The following is a 13840-nucleotide window of genomic DNA, read 5'->3' on the forward strand; positions in this document are numbered from 1 at the left end:
TCCAGTGGACATGCACTTTGGAGGCATGAGGCCTGTGTGACCCTGGCCATGGCCAGACTGTAATAAAATTGTACTTTACTATCAATATCTAGATTTTTTTAAATCAACACTGGGTTTGAGGACAATCAACAGAGGAATGCATCCATCAAAAATACTTCAAAATTACAAGCAGCATGCTATTTCAAATGGCAGAAGAGTTGTTTAGAAAAAAAAGATGCTGCTTACCTTATGATGAAAAATGGCTCTGATCACTTTGGAAATGAGTACAAAGTTCTGAGTTGTGTTCTCTGTGTGTTGGATGGATTGCTGTCACATAGGTCACCATTTAAAAGCTCCTACCACCCTAAAAGGGCTTCTCTCCATTCAGTTTATCCATTAAGAACCTTTGTGTTTTGTTGATCTGAAATCCATTTGGCTTTTCTAGAACTAAAACAGTGATAAAATTCACTGTTTGATTTGGCTGAACCTTATCTGTGGGAGCATTTTATGTGTCTACCTGGCAGCTGGTAGGAGTTGGGGGCAGCTGAAGTTTTAGGTAGCTGGAAAAGGCATAAGCAGAAGTCTTACCAACAAGTAATGAATTTTCAGAAATCTGTCTTATTAAAAATTATCAGTTCTGATTTGCAAATACAAAGCTATACATCTTTAAAAGAACAACTAAAAATGTCATTCTTTCAATGTTTTATTATGCCTATAATGTGTGTTTACGCTTTTTTAACTGGCTGTCCAGCAAGAGCTATTAGGACATATTTCTTCCTTAAATAAATTAATAATGTAACACATTGAAGGCAGAATTTATGCAGGTTTCATTTCTTAGCTATTTGGATTTTAATTTTTTTGAGTTATTAGTGGATGTTCAATTTCTTGGGTATATATTTATGACATACTGGCTATTCACTGAGTCAGCGGCCAAATTTTCAGTGGCTTCTAGGTAAAAATACTGAACAATTAGTGGAGGAGGTGTGCCTTTCTCTGCCTGTTACAGGGAAGGCTGGGCCTCTCAGCAAACTGATTTACTCCATGTGCAACCACAGAGATCTATGTACCTTTGTTGTAGGGTGAAAGATTAATCGCTTTAAAAACCAGCTCACATTCTAGGCAAAAGATATCTACAAGCTGTCCTGCTTACCTGTTGATTTTCAGACCTTCTAGAAAGGATTTTAAGGTAAGTCCTTCCTGCTAATGGATATAAATACAGCAGCAGAGGTTTTGCAGGGTTTGTTTGGTGAACTGAACAGCCTGAGCCACCTCCTACTGCTCCATGTCCTGGTGCTGGACCAGGCTTCGTGTGCCAACGTTTGGTATTTGAGAGCCTTACAGTGAGGAATGATGGTCTGGAAAGGTCTTTCCTATTGAACTACATCAGGAAATTAGCTGCAAAGACTGGTGCAAATAAAATGGCTGGTGTTAGACGTGATATTTGCAGCTGTAAGTGATTTGCTCTTGTTCATGGAGGTTATGTATCTGCTGCAAAACCACAGGCTTGGTGGGAACATTTTCAGCAGTTTCAGTGTCCACAGCTCTGCTCTGGAAACAGCCTTGACAGTGCAAAGAAATTCCAGCTTTTCCAGTGGTTTGTGTCTACCAGTTAAGTCCCATGAAGATCACAAAATTTAATTTTATTTGGATGCAACCTTTACATAAGTATAATACAAAGTATTCTTTGCTCATTGAAATTGAGAGCTGTAAGTCAGTGCCTAAATTCAGTGTATAAATGACTGAGAACTGCATGGTTTTGCCAATTGTAGCATTGTGTTATGTGTAAATGTCAGGTGTTTCAACTAGCTCATTTACGTGATGTACAAGTACAACCAGTACATGTGTCTGCGGAGTTCAGTGTTTAATCTACTCTCTAGCAATTTTGAAGGTAGCACTTGAGGCTATAAAACAAGAATCTTCATTTAATAAAATGACCTTTAGTTGCTGAGTATTTGTCAACTTGTTATAAATGCTAAGGAACTTAGAGACTACTCTGTATTACCACTGTAAAGCCCTTACTAAGTAGTTTGTGGAAATATCACCATTTGCAACACCATTTTCAGCACAGATGAGCCTTCTGGGTTATGCCAATTACACTCCTTGAGGGCTGAAGTGAAATTTCAATCATGTGTTAAGTGAGCTAACATATTTACCATTTTTTCCCTAAAGGTTCCTATTTCTGATTTTGACTGGAAAAACTAGTACAAAATCTAACATAGTGATATGTGTTTATCCTGAGAAGATTAACAGGGAAACCAACTGTACTGTAAGCTGGCATTACTCTGTTGGGGTTGTTACAAAGGTGGGATTTCACATAGCTTTGCTTCAGTGGAATACTGTGCAGAATCTGTAGCATAGAAAGTAAGAACTGATTTGAGAACTTAATTTTATTTAATTTTAGAATGTGAGCACATACTACTGGGTGGTGGGAAAATGGAACTGTCGTAAGCATCTTAAACTGACAATTTCTTAGCATCTTTATCCAAATCTTTCCAAAATCTTTCCAGTGGAAAATGTGAGCTCAAGACGGTCTTGTACAATGCTCCCAGAATGTACAGTAAAAATGAAAGCTCATTTGGGACTTTTTACAAATTATGAAAGTCAACTGCTGCTTACCAACAGCCCCTGCCCAGGAGATGGGCAGGTAGTGAAAAAAAGATTTAGGAAGAATTGACTTTACAAAAAAAATAGGTCTTCCAAGTGTCTCCTGGTACTTCAAGGTACGTTCCCCCGTAGAGGCCTCTGCTGAGTGCTGATCATCACACAGAGCACCAAAGCCACAGCAGCGGTCTTGGTGCCAGATGTTGGCTTGGACTGTGGGATCCAGTCTTCCTCAGGCTCAAAATGCCTCGGTCCGTCCTGGGAAATTCAATTTGTCTGCTGCAGGAGGCAGTGGTTGTTGATGGACCTGAGTTCCCCTGTGCTCAGGAGTTCAGCATTGCCTGTGTGCAGGTTTGTGGCAGTAATTTGGGACAATAGCTTTGGTTTTGGCAAAAATACAGCAATGTAGCCCCAGATTTTCAGGGGATTCAATACAGTGTTGCCTTCCTGATCCCACAGTGGTGGGATGGTCAGTCTGAGGAAGACTGGCACTGTATAGTGTGAAGTCCTACAGAGGTAAATATGCTATTTCCTACCTTCACTTCCCAAGCCCCTCTCTCACATCCCAGAGCTCAGGAAAGCTTTTTGGGTCTCATTTGGCCCATGCTACCCATCCCAGTAGCCTGCTTTTAAAACTGAAGTGAACAAGTAACTTATGAGATGTTTTAATCTCTGACCACTCACCCAAGCCTCAAGTGAGACTATAGAATTGGAATTGTAAAACTGAGGAAGGGGAAAATGTTTCATTGTTGCTATGGAGACTGGAGGTTATGTAGCAATTACTTGTTCTGTTTTCTATCTCCTTGATCTTAGACCAAATAAAACCCCAAAAATCCCCCTACAAAAAATATAACAGACAAAACCACTGGGACATGAGATTACAATTTGAATGCCCTCTCAGCAGTATCACAAAAGAAAACAGTGATGACAAGAATAGTGAGAAAAAAAGTCTTTGTGTTGCAAGACAGTGTCTTTCTGCAGAGAAGGAACTAGGAAGAGGGTGGAAAAGGAACTAGGGCCATAGTGGATACATGGTTGCAAGTTCTTTGAAGGATCCAGTATTCTCTGTTCAGAGCCACTGCTCCAGCTGCACAACTTGTGAGCTCTGGGCATGGTCAGAGCACAGCCTAACACTTCTAACAATAAGACCTACTCACATTTTATCTGAAATACGCATCTTTAGGTAACAGGGTTACGGAATCTGAGACTTTACCTTCTCCTAGCTGGCTGTATATGATGACTTCCATTGCTAGCCCCTTACCTGAAGGAAAATCTGCTGCAGTTAACTGTATGGCAGTATAGTAAGGAGCAAACCCATACCTGTTCCTTGTGGGCACATGATCAGTATGGGTATGATGACAGTATATGAAATGTGTACCAGGCTCTATTGCAGATCAAAGGATGAAGCGTGTCTGATCACATTGCTACAGTAAATAGATTATTTGCAGTATTCAAAAGCAGGTCTGAAGTTTCAAAAAATGACACATCTTAAGCATAATGGATTGCCCTTAAAAAAATCCCTACATATCCATACCATAATGTCAGACTCTGCCAGACCAAAGTTATTTTGATGTCACAGGATTTAAGGCCTGTAGTAGAGGGACAAGGCATCTCTGTAAGACAGTGGTCAGACAGGTTTCAGAGCATTATGGACAAGTATCCCATTTGGTTTATGAGCATCAAAGTCCAGTGCTGAAGGAGCAAAGAATGTGGCCATGTGAACCCATCCCTGACTGTTCAGATCCATAAGGAGCCTCTTCTGGTTGTCATGGTTCAGGACATAACCGAATACCCATGCTTTTCCACAGCAATGTGTTTCTAAGTAAGATATTAAGCTATTGGAGAGTGTTCAAAGGAGGTAAGCAAAGATGGTGAAGGGCCTTCAGGAGTGGCTGAGGTCACTTGGTCTGTTCAGCCTGGAGAGGAGACTGAGGAGAGACCTCATTGCAGTTTATGGTGTCTTTGTGAGAGGAAGAGGAGGGGCAGGCACTGATCTCTCCTCTCTGGTGACCCGTAACAGGACCTGAGGGAATGGCCTGTCAGGGGAGTTTAAGTTGGATATTAGAAAAAGGTTCTTCATCCTAGAGGGTGGTTGGGCACTGGAACAGGCTGCCCAGGGAAGTGGTCACAACACCAAGCCTAACAGAGTTCAAGAAGTGTTTAGATGATACTCTCAGGCACATGGTGTGACTGCTGGGCATCATCCTGTGCAGGGCTAGGAGTTGGACTCCATGACTCTTGTGGTTCCCTTCCAACTTGGCAGATTCTGTGCTTCTGTGTGCTAGTCCAGAAACAGCAGCCCACCAAGTGGAGATGCTCCAGGACAAGTAAATCAGATGAAACTGTCTTCTCCATTTTCTATTTCACTGTTCACATGGGTTCTGCAAAACTGCCTGTGGCTCCCAAAACAAGAGAGACTCTCTGAGCTGTTCCTTAACATTCACATAGCTTCTGCCAGGCTGAGGATATATGGACTTGTGTGCTAACTGACAGTCATTTAAAGACTGGCTAATGGCTTTCAGAGTAAAAAAAGAAGAAAACAAAAACATGAAATGAGATGACAGGGGACATGTTACAGGAATTTACTAGGTAGACCCCTAATGTTGAACTGTTGTAGGAATTTTACTGGATATCATAACAGAAGCTCACTAAAAGTGAGACAAAATAAGAAAGGAATACCACCTTGGAGTGCCAAGGGGGTACTTGGAGTTAGAGGCAATTCTGTAAAAGCTATTTCACATCCTACAGTGTGTCTATTATTTTAAAAACCAAATTTCAGCAAGTTTATAGGCCAAAATATAATTCCACCTATCTCAAAAATAGGTTGAACGCTAAAAGTCCATGTAAAAATCAGTCTTGAAGGGAGAGTAACGCAGCTTCTGAGAGAACTTCTAGGGAACTGGAAGGGGGTCTGGGAAACCCCAGAGTGTCTTCACATGCTAAGTACAAATGAAGAAACTGACACTGGCTTGAGGTCAGTGCTTGCCTGTCACTGGAAAGTACAATGCTTTTCCTCTCTGGTGTGGACGAGGCAGAGCAGGTCACAGAGGCTCTAACTTCTGTCTCTTCTGCTCTTAACTGCAGCAAGTCTTTGTAGCCAGTGGGTGACCAACAACTCAGATGTCATCTGAGAGCAAATCCCAAACTGCAGGATGGAACCTGCTTTTCTAACTTTCTTTGAATTGTAGTAGTTAAGCTGTGGCATGAATTTGCAGGTAATTAACTTTGTTTTGACCCAGCTTGTTTTCTTGGTTATTTCTATCAGGCTGGGGAGATGGTTTTGTTTAATGGTACAAAGTTGTTATTATCTTCTGATATGGAGTCCAAGTGATCAACTTTGCTGTCCTTCATAGATTATACTGGATAGTAGAAAAAATTTCTTCACTGAAGGACTGGTCAGGCATTGGAACGAGCTGCCCAGGGAAGTGGTGGAATCAATTTTCCTGGAAATGTTCCAAAAATGAGTAGATGTGGTGCTTAGGGGCATGGTTTAGGGGTGGACTTGGTAGTGTTAGGTTAATAGTTGTACTCAGTGATCTTGGAAGTCTTTTCCAACAGTAATAATTCTCTGATTCTCTTCTGTATTTCACTCTGCTTAATTTGTTTCTTTATTGCTGTAAGAACTACTTGATGAGTTAAAAATTGTAGCTATTTCTTTTCAGGTTCAGGAATAATTACAAAACCTGATGGCAAGGGTTCTTTAGACCACTACAAAAAAGTTTCTGTAAGTACTTAGGACTTTAGAAATTTAAAAATGCCTGAACTATACACCACAAAAAAAATGCTTAGAAAATTAATGTTGTTTGTTACACCTGAACATAACATATTTAGTGAGATACCTGTGAAGCTATTTGCATCCCATGAACCTTATGTATGATTTATAATCACTTCTGGGTCTCATTATTACCACACAACCCCTTCTATTAAAACAAACTGATAACTATGTAATTAGTGATAGTAATGTAATTTGTAAGAGCAAAATTTCATTCCCTGCCTAAAGGGAGCTGGGGAGAGCTATAAACATGAAATATCAATGCTACCAGTGGGATTCAGTTGCTATTTTCCAATAGCTGCAGTGCTTAACAGTATATTGCTGTAGCACAGATGTTTTGGGAATATGAGGCATGATGCATAGCTATGTTTAAGCTAAACCATGCTCTCCGTCTTTCATTTGGCTTCCCTCTGAATCAGGTATCACTGGGTGTTGCACCCTTGCACCTCTGGGGTCCAAAGGAGTACATGTGCTAGTGGGAGCCAGGGAATCTCCTCTGTGAAAAGGGGGTACCAGTCCCCAGGGCCATTCCCCATGGTCCTCACTCCTGGCTCCTCACTAGGCAGTATGACCAGCTTCAGGGAGCTCAGGGCAGCCATCTCCATGCTCTGCATCGTGAGAAAGGGAGCTTTTGGCATTGCACAGCAAGCCAGAGAGAATTCCTGGTGTTGTTCTGCCCATTGCCCTCAAGAGGCCGACGTTTGGACTGCAAACGGTTCATTTCTTCCCCATGTAACACACCAGCAAAGCACCTCCTGACTATGGTGGTCTGCCCACAGCTAGCCTTTTCCTTTCCCTTGCAGGGAAACAAAAGGGAAGAAACCAAAAATTGCATCAAATCGAATCTGGTCCCATCTGTGTTTGTTCTGACTGTAGTTTTTCCAGTCCCAAGGTGGCATTTCTTTACCAGAACTATTTGCTTTTCAGCTGAGAAAATAGAAGGACTGGCTTGGAAAAAACTCCAGTCCTTAGCTCTTCCCCTTTGCAGATAAGAAAATCTGTTTCAGATTTGCAAACCTGGTTAAGATTATTAAAAATAATGCCATTTTACTGCAATATCAGAAGCTTCAGGAAGATCAGGACCCACTGCACTGGCTTCCACACTAGAGGTGTCCTCTTTGCAAATGAGCAGAGGCTTCTGTCATCACTACACAGGATCTGTGTGGCTTTTCTGAATTATTTTTAACATGCCACAGAGGGTAGGAAGGAACCTTTGTACCATCTGTCCTGGACTGCAAGTGAGCCTTTCTGGAAATTACTCAGATTCTTTGGTATGGACGGGCTGCTTAGAGTTGTATTTTTCAGCTTCAGAGCACTGCATAGTGCCTGTAACACCAACATTTTAAAGAGCATGGCCTTAAAATGCTACGTCTTTAAATAAAAAAATGAACTTTTTAATGAACATTGGCAATAAGCCCGACACATTTTTTAAGAAATGATTCTCGCTTCCCGTGCCAAGTACCAAGCAACATCTGCTGCATAAAAACCACATCTGCTTAGCAGGTGGAGAGGGGGCATAACACAGAGATAACCTTTGGAGGGCATGGTCAGAGGTGGGGATAATGTGATGTATGAGGCTTCAGAGGGCGTGAAGAAGCTCTTGGAACAGATGATCTCTGAGCATCCTGCTCCACGTACCACTGCCCTGCCTTTTGCCATCCCAGGTCAGCCTCCTTCAGCATGGAGGAGAAAGCTTCCCAAGCTCCAGGAGTGAGGCTCAGCAGTAGACTCAGTCTCTCCCATAAATAATGAAGGTTTTTTCTACTCTTTCCATGACATACTGCCCCAGTTGCATGCCATGAAAATTCCCAGCTGTCATGGAGTCTTGGCATGCTGGTGAATACCTTGTCTGAGTAAGTTTTTTAGTGTATTTTCTTCCCTTGCCAACAGATGGGACAGGCAGCTCCTAGGCTTTGGACCACAGGCCTTCCAATGCCTTTGGTGTGCACTGTGCTTCTGTGGTGTTTGGTAGCAGCTGTGTAGATCAATTTATAGTACTTGTCATCTTTCTATGAAATATTTATAGAGGTACTAAATTCCAGTGAATCGTATTGCTGACTCATGCAATTCAGATGATAAAAATGCCCTTTTTAATCCATGGAAAATAAACCCATCAGCGCTGTAGAAATGAGATTTGTAACTGGTATCATCATCAACTAACTGGAATCCAGAACAAGGGCAAGCACGATTCCTCCAATAAACCCCAGATACAGGGGAGAAGACGGCAAAGCGAGTCCAGGCCTCTGCTGCTTATGATGGTAAAGGAGAGGTGTCAGCACCTTGGCCTGTGAATCAGACTGGGCTTGCAGTCAAAGCAGCACAGGACACGGCTGAGGAACAGCATTGCTCATTGCTTGCCCTCACACAGCTGGCAGAGGAAAAAAACAAAAGCCACAGACAAATTCAGTCTCAGGCTCCTCTGCTGGAAGATAGAAGTTGCAATGATCTGTAATGTCTGTCTAGAGGCAATAACAATATTTCATTTGCTTAAAGGGAACCTTCCCAATCTCTGAGCACATGCATAATTGCTAGTGCAGAAAAAAGCCCACCACAAATGAGTTCCCATCGAAAGCAGAAGTGAGGTATGAAATTGTGTTCAATATAACAGTGATTTTCTCTTTTCATAGCAGAACAAACTCCCAAGACATGCAAGACAGAAAAGCTTGAGTTTAAAGTCTTCCTTTTCCATGGAGATTTTATTTTAGTTCTTTCCCTGTGCCTTATATTCCTTCTTTGGAAATAAGTTGTCTCACCAGAGCCTCTGGCCCTGCCCTGGCAGCCTCATCCCACAAGAAAAGGAGGTGGTGGTGGGTCAGTCTTCTTGCTGCTTAGCCCTGCCCTGCCCTGCCCTGCCCCAGGACACAGCTCTGGGGCAGAGCTGACTCTTGGGGAGATACCAGCTGCAGCTGCAGCCGTCCTCATGTCGTTCTCTGAGGTGAGGGGTGTCAATGTGACATCCAGGGGGACGTTGGGGGGATGCTGCAGCTGGTGATCCTCCAGTCAAAACCACCCCCAGGACACAAGGGTGTTTGTGCTTCTACCTCAGTATTCAGTCAGAAGCAGAACAAGCTCTTCCCACAGGGAGATTTGCTGGGTTTAGAGATTTTTCAAAATATTTTTTATGCATACTGAAAATATATATGGTACTTGTACAAAGACTGAACACCCAAGTTTAGCCAGTCTCTGATATAATCATCCAGATTAGAAAACAACCATCATCTGAAGGGCATGGGTGACCCCAGCTCTGTCCATAAAGATCTCTCAGTGAAGATTTTAGGCAAGGGGTTGGCAGACAAGGTTGGGTTTGGTGAGTTTGGTAGGAAGATCTAAGTACCAATAAGGCAGCACATGGTGTGGGATGGAGGTGGTTGCCCCGTGGTAATATTAACCAGGCTCTTCTTCTGTGTAGGCCATGTACCATGACCTGGGGGTGTCACTGAGATGGTATGGATCATGAGTCCTTCCTTGCTTTGGTGCCTGAAGGGCCCCTGTCAATCTAGGGATATGACAGAGCAAGGGCAGGCAGTGTGAAAGATTCAAAGCCACTCCTAAACATAATTAATAAGGAGAAAGTTGTGGCTAAATATGAGACAGAAGTGTCACACTTTTGAGCAGACAGACAGACAGACACAGTTATTATTTAGAAACAGAGGGTTTATCTCAACGCGCTGGGTCTCCCCAGCACCATGAGTTGTGCATCATGGGACTGGCTGATGCTTCAAGTCCCCTGGACTGGATCTTTGGTCTCACAGTAGCTCTGCCCCTGGCCATGGACCGTGTCATGCCCATGGCTTCTAGGCAGGAAAAATCAAACTGGAATAAGAGAGACAGGAGTGCAAGCATTGGTTTAATTTGTTTCATATTTTCTGGTTTTTTTTTTTCACAGAGTTTTTTATTTCAGGGCACAAGTGGAGTAAGGGATTAGATAAGGAGAAGCCAAATGAAGAAGGTTTGGATCATTGGTGATGAAAGAAAAAAGACCTGGAAAAACAAAACAAAACACATTCTTTGTCACAGGACTTGCCTCCCATACCCACTTTGAGGACAGCAGGCTGCTAGATCCACCAGAGACCATGATACTCCAGACAGCCGGGTTAGCAGGGAGCAAAGCCGTCTTCTTCTTGTAGGAAAGCTACCTCCTGTGTTGCAGTTGTCCTGCTTTGAGGTATAAGTTCAGCATTTCTGAAACAAAACACTCACTGGCTGAACTGGTTTTCTGCACCTCAGACTTGTGTGGTTCTGAGATACTGGAAAACTGCCATTTCCTCCTCTCCAGGTTCGTCTGAGTTTTCTTGGCTGTTGGCAAGAAAGCAGCATCTAGTTACCAAGCAAGGCTTGGGCCAAACCATTACAAGGACAAACTCCTAAGTTCCTGTAAGAAGGCTGTTTAAAAACAGATGTGCAATAATTTCAGGATCATTCTTATTTTAAGACTGTATAGCCCTACATGAATTTGTCTTCAAATACTTTGGATGGCTAATTGCTCACTGCACATGGTGATTCATCATTAAAATAATAATCCCCTTACTGGCGGCTTATAGTTTAATCTTTCAGCAAATAAAGAAGTGATTGAAACTTCCTCTTATCAAACCAGAACAAGTTTGTTCAGAAGAAGAAAATAATTCTCTTATTTTTGTACAAATTGGTATAATGAGCTGTCTCTATGCTATTACCTCTGAGCATTAGCTGTCTCTATTATGCAGGATAATACTCTGAATAATTATTACTTATCTGCATGTACATACATTGAATAATAAAATAATTAGACCTTTTAAAAGAGAAGATAGAAAAGACTCCATTTACTGATTATAAGGTTGGAATAAAAAAAGTGGTACTTCACTGGTGTGTCAAGCCACTAAATGCCAGGTATGTAGATATCAGTGAAGGCTGTGAGCAAGGTATGTATTTTGTCAGTCTAGACTGAGCAGAGATTTACATAAGGATGTGAAGGATCTGAGCTGTTGAAATTCAGAGGTGGATGAAGCCTGCTGAGCACAGCCCGCTCTTTCTAAGACCAGCGCTCCTGCTGCGTGCAACTGCTTTGGTGCAGAGGCCTGCAGTGCTTGTCTCATGGGAGCCGGTGCATCCAGAGAGCAGGAGGTGTTGGGCTCCAGCACCTGTGGAGGCCCATCTCCTCTCTGGGGGAAGGCTGGCCCTTTCCCTCCCAGCTGGTCAAATTCTTCATGCAGTGCAGCAATCACAGTCTGCCCAGCAGCTTAGGCTGATGCCTTGTACAGATTTGTCTCAGCCACTGCATCTCAGAAAAGGGGTCTGGGCTCTTGGACAGCAAGAGTCCACTGGATTGTCCTTAAATAATGCATTTCTGTGGAAGGTAGTTCCTTAGGGAGCCTTCTTGTGTGGACTCTGCCAGAGTCTCCCACGTGTTTGATGTGGCAGCTTCTGCTTCACATGAATGCTGAGAAGATGAAAGTGATAATGTTTAAAATGGTGATATCTCATGGTACAAAAGGTAAAATACTCCAGACTTGGCATTTTTTAGACGTGTCTGAAAGACACATGGTGTGTCCTTCAGACATGGAATCATAGAATTGTAGAATAGTTTAGGTCAGAAAAGACCTTTAAGATATTTGAGTCCAACTGTTAACTCAGCACTGCCAAGGCCACCACTTAACCAGGTCTGTAAGTGTCACATCTGCACATATTTTAAATACCTCCAGGGATGGAGACTCTACCACTCTCCCTAGGCAGCCTGTTCCAGTGCTTAACTACTCTTGCTGTAATATGCAACCTAAACCTCCCCTGTCTCAACCCGAGGCAATTTTCTCACATCCTGTCACTTGTTATTTGGGAGAAGAGACTGACCTGCACTTCAGTAGAGCTTCCTTTCAAGGAGAAGGGTGGGGAGCCGGGATATAACTCCCATGGGTATCAGGTTGTGAGCAGACCCATCCTGCCCCAAAAGGCTCTTCCGAACCAGGAAACAATCACACATATGAGCCAGGTATTGTCTTTTAATGTGATTGCAAAAGCAGACAGACCTCAGAGATCATCAAAACCTCCCTACTGTACTGGTACAAGCGAAATGGAATCAATGGCAGATGACTACTGCAGAAAACAGCATTAAAATGTTGTAGTGGGGAGGTGAGTGGCACTTTGAGCTTCATATTTTTGGATATTGCTCATTATTTTAATAAATTGCATTTCTGTATATTGTACACCCAGTTCTCTTACCTTCCCTCACAGCTGTTCAAGAGCAGCCTGACCTGAGCCAGGCTGATTATGCATTTACTTGGCATGGGATTGATTTTGCTTCATTTGCCGTCTCAAGAGGATGACTTGACTTGCATATACACTGCACAGTGGTCCTGAGGAATGGCTGTAGGTTGTATCCATTTCTTGAGGAATCATTATTTTAAGGGGTAGTTTGCTGTCTGTCTGTTTTTTTAGGACATCTCAGAAATAATTGAACTGTGTCAAATAATGAAGAGAAACCAATTCATCTCATACTCTCTTGCAAATCCCAGACACTGGGTTAATCACACAAATGATTAGGAATTCGGAGCAGACTGGTGGAACATTTTAATTCTGTTTGGTGAGAGCTGTAAACATAATTGATTTACATTTCTCTCCAATAAGTTAATTTGAGAGAGTGTTCCCATTGTGAATAATATCAGATTCGAGTCTGTATGGTTTACAATTCTCAGTGGCTCCACTGGAGAAAAAACAGATCACTCCTTGCTGTAAAAGGATGAAGAGGATAAAGACTAATGACTGGTAAATGTTGGCTTCCTGTAAATAGAAAATTACCAAATCTGATAAATGCAATACATTAGCACTGTAAAATGCTCCCCATTATTCCCGGTAAGTTAATGGATGAGTGCTGAAATTTAAAAAAAATCCTCTTTGGATGCAAAGTCTCCAGGTTGATTCAGAATACTTTTGGATTTAAAAAACCTTTGTTCCCTGGAAATATTATAATTAACTGAAGGTTTGATATATGAAACATTTTTCCATCACAAAATGTAGATTGGCTGAAGATGAAGCTCTCTACAGAAGGACATCCCTTGAGACAAAATCTTTTGCTTTAACTGTGGTGAGGTCAGAGAGAGGAAGGGAGGGGCCTGAGGACTGAAATGCAGCAGACCCAGATCCAAACTCCCGCAGATGCTGCAAATCTTAATCTTCACTTGTCTAATCTTCATCTTGTCTAAGCACTCACTAATGTGTCTTTTTTTTTATTTCCAGAAAAAATATTTTTGCATGAAACCAGATCTTAAATGATTTTTTTTTGTCCATGTGAAAGAAAATTCATGTTTTCGGAGAGCTGTATGGTCCTCCTGGGTACACAGGGGAAACACAGACACTGTGAAAGATTCCTTGTATGCTACTGTTACCTCCTGTTTCTACAGCAGAAGAAAACAATTCAGAGACTGGAAAAGCTCCATACTCAGTTTAATGAAAAAAACATTAAAAATTCCATAACTAGCAAAAGAATACCCCAAACCCCCAAACAACTGGGAACAAAAG

The sequence above is a fragment of the Pithys albifrons genome, chromosome 7 (assembly GCF_047495875.1).
Source record: "Pithys albifrons albifrons isolate INPA30051 chromosome 7, PitAlb_v1, whole genome shotgun sequence".
In the NCBI taxonomy this organism is placed as follows: Eukaryota; Metazoa; Chordata; class Aves; order Passeriformes; family Thamnophilidae; genus Pithys; species Pithys albifrons.